Source organism: Haliotis rubra, unplaced genomic scaffold, assembly GCF_003918875.1.
Source record: "Haliotis rubra isolate DU_JTF1 unplaced genomic scaffold, ASM391887v1 Scf173, whole genome shotgun sequence".
Taxonomy (NCBI): domain Eukaryota; kingdom Metazoa; phylum Mollusca; class Gastropoda; order Lepetellida; family Haliotidae; genus Haliotis; species Haliotis rubra.
The window spans coordinates 1,031,268-1,043,137 of record NW_025765703.1 but is presented as its reverse complement, the minus strand read 5'-3'; positions in this window follow the sequence as shown (position 1 = coordinate 1,043,137).

The window sequence follows — 11,870 nt, the reverse complement described above, 5'->3', positions numbered from 1 at the left end:
CATATTGTCGTGCATGTATTGAAATAAAGTAAAAAGGCTTTTGTATAATACATTAACAGTCATATTTTTCCAGTAAAATATTACCAGTCATACAGCCTTCTGTTATTTCCTTCACCCTGATCATATGTTTATCGATTACAAGGAACAAAATGTGGAAAGTCGAAGAACTGACACGGAGAACTTGTGGGTTCAACATCCGGTTCACCAGATTAAGTCAACACCATAGCCGTGCACCACCAACACCAACACCACCACCCATTGGCGGATCCAGAGGGTTCGAACCCCCTGAATCCCCTCTGTTACGACGTAAATTGTAATAAAAACGCAAATTGTAATACTTGCAGCAAATTGTAATAAACTTGACGTAAATTGTAATAAAAATTGACGTAAATTGTAATAATTTTCGATGCGGTAAAATGTTATAAATGTTTACGTAAATTGTAATAACAGTTTTAATCGCTCGTAAATACGCGGGTGTTTGTTTTTCGTTGCATTTCATACATCAAATAAGCTTGTTAGGGCGATAACTCAAGAAAGAAATGATGGATTTTGTTCAAATTTGGTACTAAGGTATATTGGCGAGATTCACCGACACAAGTGAAATGGAGTGACCTTGAGATAATTTTCAAGGTCACAGCAAAAATCGGAGGGTTTTGCCAATATAAAGATTGTTAGCGCGATAACCCAAGAAAGAATTGACAAATTTTAGCTAAATGACGAAAATGATATTCGTTCTGATATATATTCGATATAAACTGTCCTCTGTATCATGTCTTTTCGCAAATATCTTTTGAGGTTTTGATATGTATACATATAAAGTGGGGGTGGGGTAGGGGTTGGTTTCTAACGGGTATATCTAACACACTTGCATGCATGTAGAGTCGGAAAGGTGGGTGGGTGTTCTAATGGGTATAACTAACACACTTACATGCATGTAGAGTCGGAGAGGTGGGTGGGTGTTCTAATGGGTATATCTAACACACTTGAATGCATGTAGAGTCGAGGAGGTGGGTGGGTGTTCTAACGGGTATATCTAACACACTTGCATGCATGTAGAGTCGGAGGGGTGGGTGGGAGTTCTAATGGGTATAACTACGAGGGACGTTCAAATAGTAGTCAGCCTCACCTAGAATATGATACAAATGCAGCTGTTTTTATGTTTTATTTTTCTACATATTATCTGTCAGCCTCAAGCAAATTGGTTTTGCTATGTCGCAGACTCACGATCCCCATTTTGTGAGACTTTGTATATTGGCTTGGTACTCCCAAAAACCGTAAAATCTGCAATAAAATGCATCACAAACTTCAGGAAACAAAATATGCTATGTTTGAGATTGGTAGAAGTCGGCTAGAATCAAACTTAGATATTTAACTGCACAAAAAAGCAATTTCAAAACTACAATCGCTTGTTCAAATGACTTCCCATTCTGTTTACTGAAAGAACTCGAGAAAGAAATGAAGGATTTTGTTCAAATTTGGTACCAAGGTTTATTGACTGTAGATTGGAGATTTACCGACACCACTTGAATTTAGTGACCTGGAGGTCATTTTAAAGGTCACAGCGAAGGTGTAACAGTTTTGCACATGCCAAGCTTGGTAGCCGCGAACTCAGGAAAGTATTAATAGATTTTGATCCAATTTTATATCAAGGTGTATTGGCGGGATTCCCCCAACACCAATTGATTGGGAAACTTGTGCTCATTTTAAGTTCACAGTGAAAAGTGTTTTGCACATGTCTAACTTTTTAGTGCGAAAATACAAGACAGAATTAATATGTTTTGCTTAAAGGTAGTACCAAGATCCGTTGGGAGTATCGTCTAACGCCAGTCGAATTCAGTGACCTTCGGATTATTTTCAAGGTCACAGCGAGTATTCTTGCGATATCTCCAAACCTAATGGATGGAATTTGTTCACATTTTGTATCAAGGCATCAGATGACAGTTTCGGTAACGTTTACATCATTTTCAGGGTCAGACAGAGGATAATTGCGACATTCAGATGTCGACATGTGGCGGGGGTAATAGCTATGTTTGTGACAAACGCTTTGTCATTACTAATTTTCAAATTTTTGTTAGCATATGGTTTCTTTAATTTCATGTTAATTCTACCAGCTGTGAAATTATTCGTGACACGTCTTAAAAAAGCCAGAGATTATTTGTGTATCTTTCGAAAATTAAAGTTAATTGTTTTTCAATATGGAGTTATTTTCGATGTTGACGCAAGGACATATTTTACGAGCAATAGCTTTCAATAATTTAATGTTATTTCTATTACATTTTGAAGTTCTTCATAGCATATCCCAAAATAACAGGATATTGTTTGTTTACGCTTGGAAATGTACGTTTCTTCTTCTTCATTTTCGAATTATTTTCAATGTTGACGCAAGGATATATTTGAAGTCAATTTTATGTTTTGATCATATGTGATTTATTATGATTTATGTTTCGATCATACATTCATATATTGCGTTGTCATAGTTTAACCTGGTTCTTATTATTTTCTTCATCATATTACTACATATTATTGTATTTTTATGAGAGGGAATTTTAAGTTACATTTGCTAAGGATATCATAAATCGCTGGCGCCTGGTTATTCCTTGCCACATAGCAGTCAATCTGTCTACTCATTTGTTGTATTTGATTGATGCATTTAAAATAAAATGTAGAAATGATATTGAATTGCATCATTTGCTTCAAGGAATCGATCACATGTGCTCGTTATCAAAGTCAAGTCAAAACTTCTTTCTGTAAGGTATACAGTGGAAGTTGACACCTTAATTGTTATGGGTAGACTAAAGAAATCATTTATTTAGTTTCACCGCTCAAAATACAACAAAGAATTCAACTGGTGGCATTAACCTCAAAGAATGATAATAACAATGCTTATAACATAAGAGGGCAAACATATCGGGGATAATTTGTTTTCATGCGATATGCACCGGGTAAAATATCACTTTGTCATGGTGACATGACATCATGAACAATGTTATGACGTCACGTTGCTTCTAAGAAGCCGCCTTCTAAATACAACGATGGCGGGGAGCCTGCCTTTGTTGGAAAGTAGATTATCGCGTAACTTCCGCAATTAAAGAACGGTAATAAATAGAAAATTATATTCGTGACCATAATATGCTAGGTTAACCACCAAAATATCGGCATATCCCTTCTCTGGTTCCGAAAATACCAAGATTGAGGCAGTTGTGTTATAAACTGATATTTATCTTCTATAAAGTCGGATATATTCAAACCATGAGAAATGTCGTCAAATAATGTCTGATGACAGTTACCAGCGTCCCAATAGTGTCCATATATTTTAGAAATCTATAACAATATTTAAAGCACAACCTCACTACTTTTTTTGATAAATGACAAAGGATTAATCAACCATATTAAAAGGTTTTCAGGCTTGAAGGACGAAGCTCATTAAAATCTATTGCCAGCTCCCTTTTAAAGACTGATAAAAGGTTCGAAAATGTGGGTCATAAATGCATGAAAGCTTTTATTGTTGTTCATACCCGTTAGGCCTCCCGCCTCTACATGTATTTGAGATATAACCGTTAGAACCACCACCACCCCCTTCTATGTCTTAAAGTATGCTAGATATAACCGTTAGAACACACCACACCACTTTTCTGCCCATTTATTCAATTGGGCTAAATCATAGTTGAGAGTTGCTTCTATGGATTTTACATATTTTCCCGCAACACCGATTGATGTGTCATCGGGCAACATTATTGTGATATTTTGTAAATTTCCAGGTAAATCATTGATATATACAAGGAACATAAATTAACTAAGGGCAGATCCTTGAGGAACCCTTGCAGTAACATTTAGTTTTTCATAATGTTCCATTAACAGAGACACACTGTCGTCTATCAGGGCCCGGTTGTTCAAAACTCGGTTATCTTTTAACCAGCGGTTAAGTACATTTAACCGACTGTTACCTAATAACAGAGGGTTATCTTGTTGTTCAAAACTCTGTTAACTTTTAACAGGTTGTTAACGTGACGTTAAGTTAACACACCTAAGGACCGCCGCTAACTTTCTAACAGTGTGGTTAACTCGCAAATGGCGTTCATGGCTAACACTGCTTTCATGATGCCAGTGTAGGGAGTAGGATAGGGTGTATCGTGGACTGGACTTCGATATTGGAAATTATTCTGACGAAGTGTTACATACGAACGAAACTGTATCCATGCACATCATAGGAACTAAAATACATGTTGTACAAGTACATGATGCCTACGTTTCATCTTTTAACACTTGTGGAAAGGTTTATATACTGAAAGCCATTAAAAACGCAATTGGTATTTGTTGTCCTGAAACTTACAAAAGTTCTATTGAAGATTTTTTCCTGCGATACAGAGGATGTAGGGATAAAAGGCTGTTATTCTGGCCCATTTCGAGTTCGAGTCCCGGAGCATTCCTCTCACATGAACTTTGATACTTAAAACTGAACCTTTGACATTTCTCGTAAACACAACCACATTCATGAAACACGTTGTGCACATGCATTACCTGCACCCAGGCCCAGTAAAAGCACAAGGAATTGTGGAACTCAATCACTTTGAGAAAATGCCACACTTGACACAAGACGAAAGGAATCAGGTTATCGGTATGGTCAGCCAAGGTGCTTCAGTTGTGATGATTGCCAGGCACTTTAATGTGCATGCATCCACTGTAAGTCGACTCAGACAACGTTTTCGGGCTACCGGAAGTGCTGCTGATCGTCCGCGACCTGGTGCACCACCTGTGATAACAGCTCGACAAAACCGCAATATCCGAGTTTCACACTTGCGAAATCGGTTCCAAACAGCTGATGATTAGGCAAGGAGGACAATTGGAACAAGTCAACGTCATTTCAACGCCGAAAAGGTGCAAGGACGCCTTGCTGCCTTTAACATCCGGTGTCGTCACCCGTACCGTGGTCCAACCGTATTGCATCGCCACAGACTTGCCAGACAGCGATGGGCAGCAAATGGGGCCAATCCTGGCAACAGGACATGGCCAGATGTCATTTTTTCAGATGAATCCAGGTTTAACTTATCCTTTGCAGATGGACGTCAACATATTTATCGACGTAAAGGAGAAAGACTTTCGCCAAACTGTGTCCTTGAACATGATCGTTTTGGAGGGGGTGGTGTCATGATCAGACCACGGACCATCAGAGGCTGCAGACCATCCAACAGCTGTTCCTGAGAAATGTGTGTCTTTCAATGCCCCAAAGACTGCGAGCATGTCTTGCAGCGCACGGTGGACACACGCGATATTGACTGCAAGTGACCCCTCCTTTGTTTGATGTCGTTGTTGCGTCACTGATGTTGTTGTTGACTGGACATTTTCAGATGAAATTATTCACAGATGCCAGTTAGGTTTATATATGTTGATAAACTTGACAGTTTCGTGTAAACACATCACATTCCTGTATTGTATCTATTTTTAATTTCCTATTTATTGCTACTATGCTCTTTCCATGTAAATGGGCGTCTGAAAATTTGAGAAAATGCTACACAGTGTAAAGTCTGAAATTGTTCGTTGGCTTGTTTACATTCAAAGCCCAGGTGTTGTCTAAAAGCGGCGTTCAGTCAGTCAGTCAGAGCACAGCAGTTGTTTCCACCCCAATATCTTTCGTTTCACTTTATCTAGACACTTGGTATTGGTGCCAAAAGACCAGTTGTAATTAGATTCTAAAATGTATGAGGAATTCAGTAGGGCTGGGACGAGTAGGAAACAATGGAATCGAGTACCCGCATGTACGTACCCGAATCGGAATCGAGTACCCGGAAATGTAAGAAATACATTCGGGTCAACTTTCTGAATATTCAATCACGATTTGACAGAGATTATTGTAGAAAACTTGAACAGTTGGTAATAAGACATTAAAACTGACCTCAAGCTATTTAATTTACGTCTGTTTAACCAATATAGAGAGTTACACCATTACTTACATTCCTCGTTATAACAACGAACGTTTTGTTCCTGCTGCTACTGTAACTTAACTACTCACTGCTTATGCACAGATAAATTACAGTCATTAAAACTATGCTCCATTAATCGGACAATACCAAAGATGTAAAAACCCGTGAATTTCCGGGTTAGAATATGGATCTTCAGTAACCCAAGCTTGTCGTAAGAGGCGACTAACAGGATCGGGTGGTCAGACTCGCTGACTTGGTTGACATATGTCATCGGTTCCCAATTGCGCACATCGATGCTCATGTTGTTGATCACTGGATTGTCTGGTCCAGACTCGATTATTTACAGACCGACGCCATATAGCTGGAATATTGCTGAGTGCGGCGTAAAACTAAACTCACTCACTCACTCACTCAATGATGTAAATGTGTGTTACGTCAAAAATGAAAAAGACAAGCTATTGTCTGCCCTTGTCATTACAGAGCTCTCTCCCTTTCCGGATACTCGATTCCTAGAAATAGGACTCGATTCCAGCTGTACCCGACCCGGATTCGAGTACCCGTCCCAGCCTTAGAATGCAGTGATTCATTTGTCTGCGCTGAATATGAAATACAAGTGATGTAATTGGCGTTTCAATACCGGCCTTCGCGAAACGTGATTTTGTAAACACTATCCTATAGGGCGCAAAGTGCACTTGGGCGTTCGTGTGAGTGTATTTATGAAAACATCTGAACACGATTCCAGGCTTATCGGCAACGTTTCAGAATTATTAGTGATTTTATTAAAAACTGATATCATTGTTAATTAATATGCTATTTTTGAAAATCTATATTTCAAGTAATTATCCGATTTTGTTTTGATATGTCCGTCTGGCATCCCTTCCCATAGATGGATTTTAATTATATTTTTACTAATCATTTCAGCAATAGGCCTAATTTCTTTTTCATTCTTCGAATGTTTTAATTGAAGCAAATCATCTTTTTAAAAATGCTGTATTAATTGATGAAAACTTAGTTAGCATAAACATTGCTCTCGCAACTGATGTGTAGGAAAATAAACATAACATTATTATGTATCTATTTCTGTTGTGAGTGATATGCAGGCCTACTTCGTAGTCACTTTGATTAAATATTATATTTGAATATCGAAACCTTTTTGTCACAGCGAACTCAACATTATCTCTTGTCATATTACACGATAATATTTGGAATTTTTAACTTATTTTATAACAATATCTGAATGCTAATGTTATACACTGATAGGTTCATATAAGGAATACTATTACTATGGCACAATAGTATTTCTCTGTCGAATCGTTGCAGCGTTCTATAATACACTTATGAAATATAATACATGTTTTCCGTCCTTGAAGACATTGAAAAGAACTATCTTTGCATTAAATGGAGGTTCACCTGATTAATGAGTATCGAGGAAATTATGTTTATCTACTACAGCGTTCTATAATACACTTATGAAATATAATATATGTTTTCCGACCGTGAAGTCATTAAAAAGAATTATGCATTTTCTGCAGTCACTTGTGAATTGAACTAAATGAAGGTTCATCTGATTAATGAGTATCGAGGAAATTATGTTCATCTATAAATTAGACGCAGCTTCATGTTTTTCAAGTCATCTTTCCGGAATATGCGTCTGTGAAGGCGTTCAGATAATGACGATATTGCACAGTATTATTCATGAGATTCTTGTCAAAAGTAAGGTCGGATAATAGATCGATTTTATTCAGCAGTGTTGGCCCTGGGGCCTATAGTACGATTGAAGTTTGATTACTTGCACGTGGTGCTAGTAACATATTAAGTTTCTATTGGTATTGAATGCATATTTCAGATAAAAGCTATGGTATTAATTATACAACATCTATATTGTTTGATGTTAAAAGATTTGGCAATGTGTGTTCATACATTAGAATTTTTGACAGATTAATAAATGATATTGATAGCATCTTCACGACTTGGCCATACAGTCATGACAATTTAAGGAGTGAAAAGTGAGCGATAGGTCTTGTGGGAATTCAAAGATTCATTAAGACTGTAGCCGTCTAAGCGTAACTCTGTGTGTAATATTTATACATTTTCTATCAACGGACAACATGCTTCTAATATTAATATTATTTTCATGGATTCATCATATTTTATCTATAGCTGTGCTATAGTTTTTTCATTAAAATGTGGGGCGGTGGGGTAGTCTAATGGTTAAAGCGTTGGCTCGTCGCGCCGAAGACCTGGCTTCGAATCCCCAGATGGGCACAATGTGTGAAGCCCATTTCTGGTGTCCCCCGCCGTGATGTTGCTGGAATATTGCTAAAAGCGGCGTAAAACCAAACTCAGTCAGTCAGTCATTAAAATGTCTTTTCTGTTGCTGGAATTGAAGTAAGTGCCACACAGAGCTGGGATCATATGTCTTTGAAATATAAATTATGCAAACGGCTGGAACCTTGTGTTCCAATACAAAACGTTCGTAACGCTACGACATTTGCATGCCTATGATAAACTATAGAGTTGGCCTCAACCATTGACTGGATTATATTCTCTTCGTCAGCAGAGAAATTTCGACTTCTCTTTTTTCCTTGGGGTGCAGGCGACATTTTGCGTTTCCATTTTTGGTAAACCGGAAGTAAACAGAAAACGGAACTATGGGATACATGGAAGCTAACCAGTGACGTTAACCACACTGTTAAACTTTGACGGCGACGTTAGCTAACGGCATGACAAACCATGTTTTGAACAACGCATATTTAACGTTCGGTTACCTAACGGTCGGTTAAGGATTTAACCGGCCGTTAGGAGTTAACCGGCGGTTAAGATAACCGAGTATTGAACAACCGGGCCCAGATAGATAGTTAGTTAACAAACTAAGTACGTTTCCACGAACACCATCATTTTCTAATTTGTGCAATAAACCTTTATGCCATGCCCTGTAAAAAGCTTTTGAAATATCACAAAACAGCATACAGGAAAGGTGGTGATTATCTAGGACTGAGCATATATTATGATAAATGTCTATGTTGAGATGTAGTAGAATGACTAGCAGTAAAACCTGACTGGAATTTACTTAAAATGTTATGTTCATTGAAATGGTCGTGCACATGCTTTACCATTATTCTTTCAAGGATTTTCCAAAGGATAGGTATTAAACTAATAGGTCTGTAATTAGTTGGGAGGGATGCATTTCCTTCTTTCAAAATAGGAGTAACATTACCCGTTTTCCACAATGTAGGAAATACAGTCACTCAGTGATATATTATACAGCAAACAAAGAGGTTCAGCTATAGATGTACAAATTCGTTTTAACACTCTCATGTTAATGCCATCAGGTCCACTAGATTTGTTTGCTGGTAAGGTCTTATCAGATACCTCCTTTTCGGTTACAATGACATTTGTTATACTGTTAACACAGCGATGGCTAACAGGTGGCAAAGTCTTGCCGACATCAGTAACATTTGAAACAGATACAAAATATTCATTTAATGTTTGAGCTTTATTCAAATCTGTAAAAACTGAAAGTATCCCAGAATCATCAGTGACAAGAAGGGGAATGGGTCCCGATGAAGTAGTAACCACCTGATTGAGTAGACTGAGGTGATAAATAGTTATCAAAAATAGATTAAAAGTTTCCCTTGGCTATTCTTTTCAGATTATTTACTTTATTCCTTTGCTTTTTGTATTGAAATAGATCAGAAGTATTCAGAGATCGAAATGCTTTTTTCCTTAGACGTTCTCATTTCTTTTAAGTATGTTACGAGGGGCGTTGAAAAAGTAGTCAAACTAACTATATTCTCGATGTCCAATGTTTGAAAAAAAGATTCCATTTTATTATGAAGGAATCATTAGCAAAGTCATATCCAAAATTTCATGTGGGTAATGTGGTTAACGAGATATTAGTCATCACAACATTGGGGTATTATGTTTCTTGCAAATTTGCAGAAAATGGAAAACGATCTCCCATTTGGTATCTAGTAATAGTAATAGTCCGCTAAGATGGCGCTCACATCCAGGCACATTGCCTGCTCACGGCGCTACGTACATTACTATCCCCGATCATAGGACACTATCGTAGTTTCCGATACTTTTTCAACTCCCTGGGGACTGTACAGCCATGCTGCCTGTTAGGCGCAATGAACTAAACACTCACATTGCCAGCACATACTCACGGGTACCCATTTTACAGCTGGGTGAACTGAGACAGTGTAGATCTAAGTATCTTGTCCAAGGATACTACGCAAATGTGCCCATCTCGGGAACCGAACCTCGGTGCCTCCTCGAAAGTGGGGCCTTCAGCGTGATAGGCAGACGCCTTACAACTGCACTATTGCGCTATCTCTTGGATAATGGCATACCCTCAGATAGTATCATATAAAATATGTTCAGCATAGTATTGGATGACTTCCCGTCATCATCAACATTCAAAGATTTGGATTGCCTGATTTACTTTTAGACGGGGACTGTTTTTTTTAGGACACCCTCATTTTAAATTTTCAAAAACATTGTGTCCAGATATACAACATATTGAGAGCTGACACTTGTGTGACCATTCAGTATTTAGTTTCAACCCTTGACACCATGTATGAATAAGTGAAAACTTTAGGATGAGTTATATCCTTATGATGACGTCAACTGAAAGGGGGTGGGTAGTGTCTCCAAAACAAGCCCTTTCAGTAAACATGAAGGGGGAGTCACTTGAACAAGCGATTATAATTTAAAATTTGCTTTTTTGTGCAGTTTAATATCTAAGTTTGACTTTTACCAACATACAACATGTTTTTTGCATATTTTGTATCAAATGGTATAGGGGGATTCCCGCCAATACACCTTGATGTAAAATTGGATCAAAATCTATTAATACTTTCCTAATTTCGCGGCATGTGCAAAACTGTTACACCTTCCCTGTGACCTTTAGAATGACCTCAAGGTCACTAAATTCAAGTGGTGTCGGTAAATCTCGTCAGTAAACCTTGGTACCAAATTTGAACAAAATCCATCATTTCTTACTCGAGTTCTTTCAGTAAACCGAAGGGGGAGTCATTTGAACAAGCGATTGTAGTTTCAAATTGCCTTTTGTGCAGTTTAATATCTAAGTTTGATTCTAGCCGACCTCTACCAATCTCAAACATACAAAAATGTTTCTTGCATATTTTGTTTCCTGAAGTTTAATTTGTGATGCATTTCATTGCTAGTCAGCTAGGCTATTCCATTTGTCCGAACCACAACATACGGAGACAGATCATTTAGCAGACCGGGTGCTGTACTCTGGAATTGATTACCTGAAAATGTCAGAAAATCGGAAAATATCAACAGTTTCCGATCTTGTCGCAAAACCATCCTCTTCAAACGAGCATTCGACTAAGCGCACATGAGCAGGACTCTGGATATGTAGCGCTATACAAATGTCTAATTTGATTTGATTTGATTTGATATACCCGTTAGAAAACCCACCCCACCCCACCCCACTTTATATTTATACATATCAAAACCTCAAAAGATATTTGCGAAAAGACATGATACAGAGGACAGTAAGAGATCTTATATCGATTATATATCAGGACGAATATCATTTTCGTCATTTAGCTAAGATTTGTCAATTCTTTCTTGGGTTATCGCGCTAACAATCTTTATATTGGCAAAACCCTCAGATTTTTGCTGTGACCTTGAAAATTATCTCAAGGCCACTCCATTTCACTTGTGTCTGAATCTCGCCAATATACCTTGGTACCAAATTTGAACCATATCCATCATTTCTTTCTTGAGTTATCGCCCTAACAAGCTTATTTGATGTATGAAATGTAACGAAAAACAAACACCCGCGTATTTACGGGTGATTAAAACTGTTATTACAATTTACGTAAATATTTATTACATTTTATCGCAACGAAAATTATTACAATTTACGTCAATATTTTTATTACAATTTGCGTATTACAATTTACGTCAATTTTT